Source organism: Giraffa tippelskirchi, chromosome 1 (assembly GCF_054371585.1).
Source record: "Giraffa tippelskirchi isolate mGirTip1 chromosome 1, T2T-mGirTip1v1.2.pri, whole genome shotgun sequence".
NCBI classification, from domain to species: domain Eukaryota; kingdom Metazoa; phylum Chordata; class Mammalia; order Artiodactyla; family Giraffidae; genus Giraffa; species Giraffa tippelskirchi.
The window spans coordinates 226392388-226408325 of NC_137275.1; the positions used below are offsets into that span (position 1 = coordinate 226392388).

The window sequence follows — 15938 nt, forward strand, 5'->3', positions numbered from 1 at the left end:
TTGTGCAAAAATCACTTAAGCTGCACAAACCACATGCTTCTGATGAATAAAGGCATATTTGCCAAAATGCAAGTGAACTAATTAGAAATTCTTTACGGCCTGCTTTTCAAACCCAGCAGAGCCTACGCATCACCTGTGGATCTTTTCAAAACGCGTCCCTGTGCCCCGAGCTTCCCCAGGACCTCGGGGTATGTTTTATGCCCCTCACCCACTCCCTGTCCGGGCTCACCTCCCCACCTCTGCTGAGGGGCACCCCCCTCCCCCGGAGCTGCCAAACCGAGAGTCAGGGCCTCTGCTCACGCCTGCCCGACTTGGTGGGGTTCTCCGGGGCGCTGACAGCCCCACCAGCGTAATAGCGCTTCCAGAAGCTTCCTTCTTTCTTCTGGAATTGGGGACCGACTTGCTGAACCCTCACTGTGGGGCTGAGCCACGGGTTCCCCATCCTAATCGCCCTGCTTCCTAAGTCCCCGCGGTGTGACCATCCCTGGTTACAGAAATCAGACTTCACTGCAGCAGCTTAGGGGGTGTCCACCCGCCTGAGTCCCCATCTGACCCGTGTCCGTGTCCGTCTGTCAGTCTGCGCTTCCCCTGCTTCAGCCTGGCTCCTGCCTCAACAGTGCTGGGGGCCTCAGGCTGTTCCGTTAAAACTCACCCTGCGCTCATCTCTAGACTCTGCTCCCTCCTGCTTCTGTCTGAGACGGTGCTTTGTGTGTTGGCAGGGATTTCAGTACCTGAGCACGTCGGTCAGTCAGTCAGTTCAGTCGCTCAGTCGTGTTCGACTCTTTGTGACCCCATGAATAGCAGCACGCCAGGCCTCCCTGTCCATCACCAACTCCCTGAGTCCACCCAAACCCATGTCCATCGAGTCGGTAATGCCATCCAGCCATCTCATCCTCTGTCGTCCCCTCCTCCTCCTGCCCCCAATCCTACCCAGCATCAGGGTCTTTTCCAATGAGTCAGTTCTTCACGTCAGGTGGCCAAAGTATTGGAGTTTCAGCTTCAACATCAGTCTTTCCAAAGAACACCCAGGGCTGATCTCCTTTAGGATGGACTGGTTGGATCTCCTTGCGGTCCAAGGGACTCTCAAGAGTCTTCTCCAACACCACAGTTCAAAAGCATCAATTCTTCTGCGCTCAGCTTTCTTTATAGTCCAACTCTCACATCCATACATGACCACTGGAAAAACCATAGCCTTGACTAGACGGACCTTTGTTGACAAAGCAATGTCTCTGCTTTTTAATATGTTGTCTAGGTTGGTCATAACTCTCCTTCCAAGGAGTAAACGTCTTTTCATTTTATGGCTGCAATCACCATCTGTAGTGATTTTGGAGCGCAGAAAAATAAAGTCTGCCACTGTTTCCACTGTTTCCCCATCTATTTGCCATGAAGTGATGGGACTGGATGCCATGATCTTAGTTTTCTGAATGTTGAGCTTTAAGCCAACTTTTTCACTCTCCTCTCTCACCTTCATCAAGAAGCTTTTTAGTTCCTCTTCACTTTCTACCCTAGGACCTTTCAAAAGGCATACATATGGCCAGTTAGCAGGAGGAGTGAGGCACATTCAAATACAAAATAAAGTAAAATATATCAATTAGAAAAGTGTAGAGTTGTGGGAAGAAACTAGAAGATTCCTTTATATCTAGAACACTATACATCTAAGCATATTTTCTCTGCTTAGGGCTTTATTACCACTCCAAAGAGTACAGGAAATAAATTAATACTCAAATGTCACTTTTTAGAAAAAGTCAGTAGCCAATGTGAAAAAATTCTAACACGTTCTCTCAGATGCAACAAGCAGCGTGGCCTGAGTGCCAGCTACCCTGCGACCATGGTCTCCTGGGGCTCCCAACCTCAGCTCCCCCCAGTCCGCAGTGCCCTGGGCAGCTTTCCTTTCACTGCCTCTGTGGCTTAGTCCCATCATCTGCAAAATTAGAAGAATAGTATTTACCGCCCTGGAATTCTGAAAGAATTAGATGCCTCTGTGTCCCTGGAACAGAGACCGTGCTGAACGCCCGTCAGCTGTGGGCACCATCTCTGCTCACCACCCCCTCCTCAGACCCCGACCCTGCCGCCTCCCGAACTCCCCACCGTTGCGGAGGCTCCCCGTCCTCTCACGGACAGCCTGCCTCACTCGCAGGCTAATCACCGGGTACCTCGGTGACCGGCTCCAGGTCCCCCACGCTTCCCAGGTGAGAGGCCCCTGGTCCAGGTGAGGGAACCCCTCCTGAGCCCGAGTTTTGGCCCCCCGGGTTTGCCTGCAGTTCTGCTCTGCCAGGCCCCGCGTCTATTTTCTCTATGCCCCACCCCACAGACTGATGCTCCTCCATGGCTGCAGGCCTGACCAAACCTATTCTCCACGTCTCTCTCTCTGGACTCAGCACGGCTCCCTGAGCAGGTGGAGAGCACGTGTCTCTTCGTCTCAGGCTCCCAGGAGGATGAACTACAGGTTCTTTGTGGGACCTTCCACATCTTTTCAGCGTGTTCCTCACACTTAGGCCTGTAATGCTTTTGTTGTCATAACTCTCAAAAGTCACACCACTAAGTTAGTGAAAATCTACCCAGCTCTTGCCATGTGTCTTAAGGGATTAACAGAGGGTCTATGTTACTTACCTCTGCATAGCAGATAGCAAAATTGATATGGAAAAAGAAAAATAGACTGCATTTCAACTAGCAATGAAATGGGGAACAGCTCCAGACCTGGGTCAGGGGCGAGCCCTCATCTCCCGCTGTAACACTGGGCTGCCTGCTCGCTTGTTCCTGCTCTGGGCTCCTCATCTATGGCCTGTGTGCCTGGTGGCAACCAATGGGCAGTCCTGAGACCTTTAGTCTGGGATCTTCCTGTCAGGGGTGTTATTTGCTTGAAAATAGCCTTCATTTGTTTTGGTAGTGTCAATTCAGGCAACGCCAATTTTTTTGGAACAAAATATTAGTTTTAAAGTTGGCTTAAGAAGTACAGCTGCCACCTTTATTAGACAGTAGTAAATCAGCAAGATCAGGATTACCCGCTTAGCAGCTTTTATTTCCCGTAATTTTCCTGAACAGCAGCGGAGCAGCGGGAGCACCGCGCCTCCTGTGAGAGAGCAGGGGTGGTGCTGGGGAGAAGCCCGGGGCGGGGGGACACACAGCACGCGCTCCAGGTCACAGCCAGTGACCGAAATAACACTCGAATTGCTCAAGCATTTTATTTTGACCAAAATTGTCTTTTCCTAAGGTAAGAGAACAAACCAATTTAGGATAATTTTGTACTAAAAAATGCTTAGTACCAGAAGGTGATTATACTCTGAGTATCGCAATCATTCGAAGACTCTGCCCACCAGAAGCACCTTATCATGAATGATACGAGGTCAAGGTCTTGCTGTCCTTGGGTGCCATTCTCAGAAGTGGGAGGCCAGTGGGCAGGTTCTATTCCAAGGAAATCTTTCTCTGCTCACAAGACAAGTCATTCCTTTCAAATGTACTTGGTGACTGTCATGTATTTTCACAAAGAAACACAAAATCTTTGAAAACTGGAAGACTGTGCATCTATTCACAGCCGCGTCCCCACAGAGCCCAAAATACCCACAGTATCAACTGGATTAAGAAAGTGGAGCAGAAGCAAAACAACTTAAACAAAATCACTTGACGCAGGAAGTCCCAGCTCGTGAGGCCTCTAATCAGTCTCCTGATTGAGCTTCTGCACAGAGGCTCCGAGCTGCAACAGGCGCCGGAGTTAGACGGGGCAGCTGCTCCCGCTGCGCTCCATTCACGGGAAACCACACTTGGGCTGATTGTCGCTCTCAATAACTGTGAGATCACTGTGGAAACAGCTTGAAAAAAATAGCAAAGGAAATTTAGAAAAACCGTGCAGTAGCTAGCTATGCTATGCATTTTGGAGAAATTGCATATTATAACCAGAAATTTCACTATACCTATTAATAAGCCAAAAGCTAGAGATGCAAGCATAGCTTTTAACAGACATTTAAATCCTGAAAGATGGATTACTGCTTTATTTTCTATTCTTTTAATTTCTTGAAAGTTTCTTTTGAAACTATTCATGCTTCTTATAAAAAGAAAAGAAAATTAGAGTTTTTAGAAACCAAGTTTGAAATAAGACAAATGGGGTAATTAATGACAAGAGGGTAGTTTGATGTGGCCTCATCACGCAGAAAAACGATAGCTACGTGTGGACGCGACAAGATGATTAGCTTGACTGTCGTGACCATCTCACCATGTGTATCAAACCTTCATATTGTATGCCTTAAATATACACAATTTTTATTTAAAAACATACAAATACATTTTTTAAAGTAAAAAAAGAGTGAACGTGTCAGAGAAGGACTGGGATTCATATCTGTCTACCCTAAACAATTCACTTATCTTAGTGGTCAGATTCATTTTCTAAATAAGAAAAATTTCACTCAATAAATATATTAGCCATAGAATAAACACAGAGTGAAATTATCCGTTTCTTACAGAGAATTCACTAAGACACGTTTTGAATATGTTATCCATTGATTATTAGTTTGGTACCATACTAATAAAGAGCCCAGACATTACTTTGCCGACAAAGGTGCATAGAGTCAAAGCTACGGTTTTTCCAGTAGTCATGTATGGATGTGAGAGTTGGACCATGAAGAAAGTCCAAAGAACTGATGCTTTTGAACTGTGGTGTTGGAGAAGACTCTTGAGAGTCCCTTGGACTGCAAGGAGAACCAACCTGTCCATCCTAAAGGAGATCAGTCCTAGGTGTTCATTGGAAGGACTGATGTTGAAGCTGAAACTCCAATACTTTGGCCATCTGATGTGAAGAGCTGACTCATTGGAAAAGACCCTGATGCTGGGAAAGATTGAGGTCAGGAGGAGAAGGGGATGACAGAGGATAAGATGGTTGGATGGCATCACTGACTCAATGGACATGAATTTGAGCAAACTCCAGGAATTGGTGATGGACAGGGAAGCCTGGTGTGCTACAGTCCATGGGGTCACAAAGAGTCAGACTCGACTGAGCAACTGAACAACAATAACCATACTAATATAAAACTGATACAGTATTATTAGTATCAGGCAGCGTTCTAGAGAGAAACAGAATTGATAGGATATACACACACATACCTGTGTGTGTGCACACATATGTACATGCATGTATAGGACTGGTGCTTGTGGTATGGAGGCTGAGTACCCCCAAGTATTCAGTCTGCAGGCCTGAGAACCAGGAGAGTTGATGTGTTGGCTGTTGCCCAAGCCTGGGGCATGAGAAGACTGAGGCGCAGCTCAGAGAGCACCAGGCCTCAGCACAGCAGATCCTCACTTGCTCGTCTTCTGTTCGTCAGGGGCCCACGAGGCTGGGGGATGCCCCCCGCACGGTGGATGGCAGCATTCTCTACTCAGTCTACGGACTACACCCTCCCAGACGCACCCATGATAGTATTGACCAAGTATCCTGGTGCCTGGAGCCCAGTCAAGTTGATACATAAATATTAACCATCACAATAGACATGTCAGTTAGTACTTTCAACCGAAATTGGTAATAAGTCATTTCCTAAGTCTTCCAAGACTGCCGCTCTCCGCTCCATCCCCCAGGCTGCTGCCCACCGCCTGCCCCGTCTTCCAGCAACACACAGCAGGAGTCAGAGCCCAGCTCCAGAGAGGAGGCCCCGCCAGACCGAGACCCTGCCCTGGGCTGGGCGTCCTCCCAGGAGGCGGAGGCTGCAGAGGGTGTGCCCTGGCTGGATGACGCTGGGCAGCTCTTCCCATCACAGCTTCCTCACCTGCGTTGGGGTGGTAATAAGATGACCCCTAGGTTCCTTAAAACTTCACTATTTTAGTTTATGGTCTTCCTTGTTACAGTCCTGGAATTGGGATCTTTTGTCACCTACACGGAAGGCCTTTTCCTCCCAGAGGGGCCTTGATTGACAGGCCATTCTTCCTCGTGCTGGAGAATGCCCAGGTGTCAGAAACCACACCACACTGTTCCAACAGACGGTGTGATCCTTGAAGGCTACGGACAAATTCTACTCATCTCCACATGTTCAGCTCTTACACAGGTTCCTGGAAAGTAATGCATGTTTATTACACTTATTACAAGTAATACATGTTTATTACATATATTATATTAACATAAATATAACATTCATATTGAGTTAATATGTGCTCCTTTGTCATTGAATCATTTTATATGTTTCAGTAATTTCTAGATACATATCAAGTTTTTATTCAATACAAATTAAATGTCATTATTTTCATAGAAGATACATACTTTTGTCTTTCTTTGGGAGTATCTACAAGAGAGTCATGAAGAAAAATATTTGAAATGGATAATCTGGTTTCTACAGACATGGGAAGGACTGCTCACAAGAGAATGAATCCAACTTTTATCCTCTTCATTATTATTAGACTCAAAAATCAGATTACTGTGTAAAGATGCTTCTAAATGTTTGGGGCTTCCTAGGTGGTCCAGTGGTTAAAAATCCGCCTTTGGGCTTTGCTGGTGGCTCAGATGGTAAAGAGTCTGCCTGCAGTGCAGAGGGCCTGGGTCTGATCCCCGGGTGGGGAAAATCCCCTGGAGGAGCAAATGGCAATCCACTCCAGTATTCTTGCCCTGGAAATCCCATAGGCAGAGGAGCCTGATGGGCTACAGTCCACGAGGTCGCAAAGAGTCAGACATGACTGGGTAACTTAGACTAGAAACGCTTGGCAATATTAAGATTGTCATTGTAGGTTAAAACAAGCAAACAAACCAAAACGTAGTAAATATACATGAAAATGGTTATGATCTTTCAGTTCAGTTCAGTTCAATTCAGTCATTCAGTCGTGTCTGACTCTCTGCAACCTCATGGACTGCAGCACATCAGGCCTCCTTGTCCATTACCAACTCCCAGGGTTTACTCAAACTCATGTCCGTTGAGTCGGTGATGCCATCTAACCGTCTCGTCATCTGTTGTCCCCTTCTCCTCACGCCTTCAATCTTTCCCAGCATCAGGGTCTTTTCCAATGAGTCAGTTCTTCACATCAGGTGGCCAAAGTATCGGAGTTTCAGCTTCAGCATCAGTCCTTCCAATGAATATTTAGGACTGATTTCCTTTAGGATGGACTGGTTTGATCTCCTTGCAGTACAAGGGACTCTCAAGAGTCTTCTCCAACACCACAGTTCAAAAGCATCAGTTCTCCGGCGCTCAGCTTTCTTTATAGCCCAACTCTCACAACCATACATGACTACTTGAAAAACCATAACTTTGACTAGACGGACTTTTGCTGGCAAAGCAATGTCTCTGCTTTTTAATATGCCATCTAGGTTGGTCATAACTTTTCTTTCAAGGAGCAAGCATCTTTTAATTTCATAGCTGTAGTCACCATCTGAGTGATTTTGGAGCCCCTAAAACTAAAGTCTGTCACTGTTTCCACTGTTTCCCCATCTATCTGCCATGAAGTGATGGGACCAGATGCCATGATCTTAGCCTTCTGAATGTTGCGTTTTAAGCCAACTTTTTCACTCTCTTCTCTCACTTTCATCAAGAGGCTGTTTAGTTTTTCTTCACTTTCTTCCATAAGGGTGGTGTCATCTGCATATTTGAGGTTATTGATATTTTTCTTGGCAATCTTGATTCCAGCTTATACTTCATCCAGCCCAGTGTTTCTCATGATGTACTCTGCATAGAAGTTAAACAAGCAGGATGACCAAAAAGAGCCTTGGTGTACTCCTTTCCCTATTTGGAACCAGTCTGTTGTTCCATGTCTAGTTCTAACTGTTGCTTCCTGACCTGCATACAGATTTCTCAAGAGACAGGTCAGATGGTCTTGTATTCCCATCTCTTTAAGAATTTCCCACAGTTTGTTGTGATCCACATAGTCAAAGGCTTTGGCATAGTCAATAAAGCAGAAATAGATGTTTTTCTGGTACCCTCTTGCTTTTTTGATGATCCAATGGATGTTGGCAATTTGATCTCTGGTTCCTCTGCCTTTTCTAAATCCAACTTGATTTTAGGATAATGCAAGTATTTATAAAATAATGTCTACACAAGAAAACTATTATTTATTACAAAGCAAATGTCAACGATGAGCCAAACCATTTAAAATATCTTTAAAAATTTGAAGGTGGATAGACAAGTACTAGGGAATTTTGAAATGCTGGCCCTAGAGGAAAAGAACATGGCATATCCCGGCGTCTAGCCCAACACGTGAAGAGCTTGGCCATTATCAGTCCCATCCTTACAGTAAGAAAACAGCTGAATAATTTGAAAATCACCAACTATTTATATTCATTGGAGAATTGAGGTTGCAGGGCAAACAGTCACCCTGAAACCTGAAGAGTGCAGAGCATCACCGCGTAAACAGAAGGCTTGGAGCCATCAGCAGGCAGGAGCACTTCACAGCTGGCTGAGGAATTTCTGCAGCTTGAGTATGGACACATTTGAGAGACAAAAAAAGGTTCTTTGGGGCCAAAAGCCATTTGGAAGCTCCCCAACTTTTGTGAGTTTTACCTCCAGGAACTGTACCAGGTCCTCAGAGTGAAGACCAGAGAACATCCCCCTCACGCTTTGGCAGAGGGAGGGGAAAGTAGCTGTTTTGAAATGTGCCCAGAGTACTCCGTCCTGCTTATGAGGCTTGCCTTCAGGGGAAACCATGTTACCAGAGACCAACCATTTGAGGGTTTATCAGAGACTAACCCAGCACAATTTTTCTTCAGAAGTGAAGGAAAAGTAAAGACTTTCGTGGACAAAGAAAAATAGATTTGTAGCCAGTAGATCTGCCTTATGAGAAATATTAAAAGAATTTCTGCAGAGAGAAGGAAGGTTATACAGGCCTGAGACTCAGACCTACATAGAAAAAGGAAGACTATTAGAGAAGGAATAAATGAAGATAGATTTAGGGTCTTGAAATTAATCTGTGCGACACTGTAATGATGGATAGATGACACTCTGTGTATGCTGAAACTCATAAAACTACACAGCACAAAGAGTAAGCCATAATGTAAACCATGGACTTTGCTTAATAAAAATGTGTCAACAAAGATTCATCAGCTGCAACAAATGTGCCTCACTAACACGAGATACTGCTAATAGGGAGACAGTGGGCGGGGGTGAGAGAGGGTATATCAGGGGCTCTTATTACCTTCTGCTCAATTTTTCTGTGAACATAACAGTGTTTTAAAAAAACAAAGTCCCTTATTTAAAAGAAAAAAAACACATAAATGGCAACAAATAAAGGGCATCTCCACTGTCCCCAGACTAATTTTTCTCAGATTTATCCACCCAGCAATCACCATCCCAGACAATACAAATACGACTGCAGCTTCAAGAGAATGAGTTTCTATTACCATCCTGCCTATTAATACTCATCGTACACCTGCAGGCAGACATGCAAAGGTGTGCTCTGGATGCAGAGTCAGTGTGTTGAGGGAAAGGGAATTGTGTGATCTTTAAGTGATCTCTCTGGAGGATAAAGAAAGAGAAGAGGACTGATTTTAGGACTGTGAAACCTTCATCTTTCTCAGCTGAATCACACTTGCATGTCTCTGTCGTCAGGGGACTTGCCAAGGGGGTCTGGTGGAACATTTGGAGATTATTAGACTTTAGAAACTAAACTATAAATTTGGCCTCTTCACTTGCTGAGATGACAGATGGGGCTCAGACACACACATCATTCTCCCTGCATCAGACTACCACTGCTCCTCTTTATAATTCTATGAACTTCAAACAGTGCTTTTAAGAGCATGAAGCCTGGTTACACTCACAAAAGCCTCCAAGCTGCTTCACCGTCAACTTTGAGCCAAGGGCAAGTGAGGACAAAGAATCTCTCTGTGTGGGAACAAGCAAAGTCTGAGCTGGGGGCCTGTTGAGACTGAGAGGTGATCCCTCACAGTGAAGGGAAGAACGTGAAGCACAGAGACGCTTCCACAACATTCCCTCCCTTCATACACACAACTCCCGGGCATCTCAGGAACATGCCTGCAAGCGCTGCGCCCTGTAACAGCAGCACAAAGGAGCCTGAGGGACTCCAGCCCAAAGAAAGAGCATGGGTTCACGCAGCATAGTTGATCTTTTCAGATTAAACTGGAAGAAAGGCAGCAGTAGTCTCTGACATACGGTTCTTTGTTGCCAAGGCATCAAGCTTTATTACAGAAGCACGTGGACCACAGAACCACATGAACCACAGGACTGCAGGCCCAGTGGACAACATTGACCACAGGGTTGTAGGGCCACAGAGACCACAAGACCATAGCTCTCTGCCGTGTAACCAGAATGAGACAGGAAGATTCAGCTATTTGATTTTTCTTTTTCTGTCTCTATTCTTGTTTAATTTTTGAGTGTAACAGTCCAGTATCTTTCTAGAAATGAGTTTCCCAGATGAAATGGACTGCCCTGTGCTATTTTCCTTATCTTTGGGCCACAGAGGACTCTCCTGATTAAATGCTGATGATCAACTGTCCAAGTCAGCGAAACAGGGGTGCAGACATAGAATGTGCATTTTGACAAGATCACAGGCGATCCTCAGGCAGGTGGGTCAAGGGTCCTATGTTGAGAAAGTCTCCATGGGAAGCATCCAGACACTTCATGCAGGTGCCCAGATTCAGGGTGAGGCAGGCTGTCCATACCGTCCCTTCTAATCTCCAGATTCTAGGGTTCATTGCTCAAATCTCTTCTTTGGGAAGACGAATCTGTAATACAGGTGCAAAATAGATAGGATCAGAACTCACAGGAAATGGAAAGACCACTGAGAAATCTTTGAACTCTTCCAAGTAAAACATCACGCATCCCTGGGCTGGTCCAGGGGGATAAAACTAGGCTTGTCTACTCCCTTTCCTCTGCGTCTGAACTGATGACACCAAACGTTAAGTAATTGACATTATTGTTAAGCCTTGTCCAGATTTCCCACAATTACCAGATTGTCACATGGTGTTCTTTGCTGTAATTACCTAGCAAAAAATTTAAGTCAAATTGACAAAATAATTAGTCTATTATTTTTCCCTAGAAATTAATCATAGCTCAATGATAAAATAATGAAACACAGGATTGTAGAACTTGGATTAAAACTCAGTGACATAGGAAAAATTAACAAGTCACTCCTGAGTGCTTAGATGACCGGCACCATATCCACTGTAACCCCGTTCAGATGGAATGCCTATCGGGATTATAAAGTATAATAAGGAAGACAGAGTAGGCTCCACGCTATTTGGGAAGAACCTGAGGGTGGTCCCAGGCTGGGCGGCTGCTCTGATGGAGGTGGCTCAGCTTTCCAGCCACTCTGCTTTCTTGGAGGAGGATGTCCTTGCTTGCTGCTATTTCCATGACAGCAGCACAGCCCAACTGGAAGCATCCTGTGTTCACCCCCATCTCCTCCTACCCAGAACCAGGTTGTTATGACATATGAAGGCAAAATATTCGATCATGTTAAGTCGTCAGTATATTTTTGGAGTGTCCAACTATGCTTACCTGCTGGCTTGGTCTCCCAGGAGAGCTTAACAGCTGCTCACTTTGACCTGGACCACTCACACCATCACCTGTGAGCACAGGAGACCTGTCAGCACAAGAGCACCCACTGTCAGCACGCCTCGCTGCCTGTCTGCACTCATGCACCTCACCAGGGTCTCCAGCAAAGACCGAGCTTCTCAGCTTCAGTTTTGAAGCACCGTGTGGTCGGTCCTGAGCTGGCTCCAGGGGAATTCCTGCTGGGAAACGCCTTTAATTTTCCAGGGTCAGTCTTGTCCCCTGGACATTGGCCACAGGTCATCTCAACTATTCCAAAGAGTCTAAAAATTGGAGGGTTCTTGAGAGAGTCGAGACCTTCCGATCATATTCTGACTCTAATTGCTCTGGAAATTTTCCCATTTCCCTACAAAGACAGCATGTGGAATGTGGATGATCTGCCATCCTTTCGAGCAAAACTGGAATTAAACAGCAGATTTATCTTTGTCATTTTCTAAAGTATCATACTAAGCTTATGAAAATCGACATTGAAAAATGACACACGTTCAATAAACATGCTAAGAGCAGAGACAGAAATATGGGCGCACAACCGGAGAGTCGATGATGCGGGGGGGAGGTGGGCATTGACCTTTCCAGCCAAAATGAGGTCATGGCTGTGGAAAATCATTTTGATCTTCCAGCCATTAAAATAAAACACAACAAAACTTCTCCTAACATTTCTTTCTTCAGCTCATGCCACTGACCTGACCTACTAATGTGGTTATTGCTCAGAGTGGTTGAGACAGCGCTAATTTTGCAATTGTGTTTGGGGACTGCTGTGTATCAGGCATTGCACTGAATTCTGGAGAAATTAGAAACATCATTAACCTCAGAAACTTTCCCTCCTCTTGAGGAGACTGAAGGTCAGTCCAGAGTTGAGAGCACCCATGGGTGATGCCATGAAAATGATTCACACCATTTATCTTAGTGGCACAATTTGGAGGTCTGTTAATATTAATTCAGTTCAGTTCAGTCGATCAATCGGGTCCGACTCTTTGTGATGCCATGGACTGTAGCACACCAGGCCTCCCTGTCCATCACCAACTCCCAAAGTTTACTCAAACTCAAGTCCATTGAGTTGGTGATGCCATCCAACCAGCTCATCCCCTGTCGTCCCCTTTTCCTCCCACCTTCAATCTTTCCCAACTCAGGGTCTCTTCCAATGAGTCAGTTCTTCGCATCAGGGGGCCAAAGCTTCCATATGCCTCTTATCCTTATCCATCAGAGGGCAGACAGAATGAAAACTACAATCATAGAAAACTAACCAAACTGATCACATGGACAGCAGCCTTGTCTAACTCAATGAAAGTAAGAGCCATGCTGTGTAGGGCCACCCAAGATAGACGGGTCACGGTGGAGACGTCTGACAAAACGTGGTCCACTCGAGATGGGAATGGCAAACCACTTCAGTATTCTTGCCTGAAGAACCCCAAGAACGATATTAATATTAATAAATAGGCCTATTAATGTTTTCTTTAATTTGTTTTTTTCATAAGTATACAGCATACTTATTCTACATAACAGCGAATTACAAAGATTTGATTTCAAAAGGTGTTTGAAGTTACTGAATATGATTCAACCCAGTGTTCTTCAATGTTCCACTGATCTTAACTAGTATGCATTTTCTTATATAGAAATTGTGGGAAAGCATACAACTATATTTAGAATGATGTCTAAAACAGCACCATTATGACAGTGGCCTCTATTACTAATATTTAAGAAGCTTCCATGCAAAATAACACTACATTAAAGAATCAGTTCAGTTCAGTCACTCAGTCATGTCCAACTCTTTGTGACCCCATGGACTGCAGCACACCAGGCCTCCCTGTCCATAACCAGCACTTGGAGCTTGCTCAAACTCACGTCCATCGAGTCGGTGATGCCATCTAACCATCTCATCCTCTATCGTCCCCTTCTCCTCCTGCCTTCAATCTTTCCCAGCATCAGGGTCTTTTCCAATGAGTCAGTTCTTCACATCAGGTTGCCAAAGTATTGGAGTTTCAGCTTCAACAGCAGTCCTTCCAATGAATATTCAGGACTGATCTCCTTTAGGATGGATTGGTTGGATCTCCTTGCAGTCCAAGGGACTCTCAAGAGTCTTCTCCAACACCACAGTTCAAAAACATCAATTCTTCGATGCTCAGCTTTCTTTATAGTCCAACTCTCACATCCACACATGACTACTGGAAAGATCATAGCTTTGACTAGATGGACCTTTGTTGGCAAAGTAATATCCCTGTTTCTTAACATGCTTGTCTAGGTTGGTCATAGCTTTTCTTCCAAGGAGCAAGCGTCTTTTCATTTCATGACTGCAATCACCATCTGCAGTGATTTTGGAGCACAGAAAAATAAAGTCTCTCACTGTTTCCATTGTTTCCCCATCTATTTGCCATGAAGTGATGGGACTGGATGCCATGATCTTCTTCTTTTGAATGTTGATTTTTAAGCCAACTTTTCCACTCTCCTCTTTCACTTTCATGAAGAGGCTTTTTAGTTCCTCTTCATTTTCTGCCATAAGGGTGGTATCTTCAGTGTATCTGAAGTTAATGATATTTCTCCCAGCAGTCTTGATTCCAGCTTGTGCTTCATCCAGCCTGGCATTCTGCATGATGTACTCTGCATATAAGTTAAATAAGCAGGTTGACATATACAGCCTTGATGTACTCCTTTCCCAATCTGGAACCAGTCTGTTGTTCCATGTCTAGTCCTAATAGTTGCTTCTTCACCTGCATACAGATTTCTCAGGAGGCAGATCAGGTGGTCTGGTAGTCCCATCTCTTGAAGAACTTTCCACAGTTGGTTGTGATCCTCACAGTCAAAGGCTTTGGTGGAGTCAATAAAGCAGAAGTAGATGCTTTTCCTGGAACTCTCTTGCTTTTACTCTGATCCAACACATGTTGGCACTTTGATCTCTGGTTCCTTGTCCTTTTCTAAATCTAGCTTGAATATCTGGAAGATCTTGGTTCACATGCTATTGGAGTCTGGTTTGGAGAATTTTGAGCATTACTTTGCTAGCGTGTGAAATGAGTGCAGTTGTGCAGTAGTTTGAACATTCTTTGGCATTGCCCTTCTTTGGAATTGGAATGAAAACTGACCTTTTCCAGTCCTGTGGCCACTGCTGAGTTTTCCAAATTTGCTGGCATATTGGGTGCAGCACTTTCACAGCATCATCTTTTAGGATTTGAAATAGCTCAACTGGAATTCCATCACCTCCACTAGCTTCGTTCATAGTGATGCTTCCTAAGGCCCACTTGACTTTGGACTCCAGCATGTCTGGTTCTAGGTGAGTGATCACACCATCATGGTTATCTGAGTCATGAAGATCTTTTTTGTATAGTTCTTCCGTGTATTCTTGCCACCTCTTCTTAATGTCTTCTGCTTCTGTTAGGTCCATACCATTTCTGTCCTTTACTGTGCCCATCTTTGCATGAAATGTTCCCTTGGCATCTCTAATTTTCTTGAAGAGATATCTAGTCTTTCCCATTCTATTGTTTTCCTCTATTTCTTTGCATTGATCACTGAGGAAGGCTTTCTTATCTGTCCTTGCTATTCTTTGGAACTCTGCATTCAGATGGGTATCTCTTTCCTTTCTCCTTTGCCTTTAGCTTCTCTTCTTTTCTCAGCTATTTGTAAGGCCTCCTCATATAACCATTTTGCCTTTTAGCTTTTCTTTTTCTGGGGGATGGTCTTGATCACTGCCTCCCGTACAATGTCATGAACCTGTATACGGTGTATAAATGAAAGTGTTGGGTTTAACGACTGTCTTATATTACCCATACCAGATGATCATTATGAGTAAGTTTTTGCCATGGAGAGAGGGATGAGAGAAAATCCCTTGTCCCCCGACCAAGGACTTTACCTGGTGAGTGTGTACATTGTGGTCACGCCCTTTGCTCACGCAAGTGGGAGGAAGGGGTCAGGGATAGCTGGGTCACAGGAAACCAGGCTGTCCTGGCATGACCACTGTGTTACTAAGGGCCCCTCTCTTTAGTGAGGCCCAGAGTGTCCTGACTTCAGATCAGGAGACATAATTTTCAGTGGGTACGATTTTAAATCACTTCATGGAAATCATGATTTTTGAACTGAAAATAAATGGAGAAATTTAGAGGCAAAAGAGTGAGTTTAGAATTCTAGGCTATCATTGCTCTGTGTGGGTCTCGGGATGTCACTCACGTGTGTTGTGGCTGCAACAGTCCTGCTGTTTCTTATGGTTGTAAGACGCCTTTGGCAGTAACCGTGGGGAGACTTTGAAAACACAGAGATTCTCTATTGACAGGACCTGGGGATTACAAAGCAGACCTGGTCACATGGCGAGACCAAGGTCGCTGGCGGGGGGCGGGGGGGGGGTGGTGGCGGTGGCTGGGGTCCTGTTTTCACTGAGGTGGGGGGTTTGGGTTTCCGGGGATCCCTCTTTGTTGGTGAATTTAAACACAAGAGCAGGAATTTAAAGCCCAGGAAGAGCAAAAACAAGTGGCCCAAATGATCAGTTACTGAAAT

At 44.9% G+C, this 15938-nt stretch overlaps 1 long non-coding RNA gene across 1 annotated transcript; it reads right to left on the reverse strand.

The window, feature by feature from the left end:
- Positions 1-10058: 10058 nt before the first annotated feature.
- On the reverse strand, positions 10059-15667 carry LOC145541058 (uncharacterized). The gene is made up of 2 exons (XR_014078737.1): positions 11409-15667; positions 10059-10633 (listed from the first exon to the last, which is right to left on the reverse strand). It is a non-coding gene; the product is annotated as an uncharacterized LOC145541058 (long non-coding RNA).
- Positions 15668-15938: the final 271 nt, after the last annotated feature.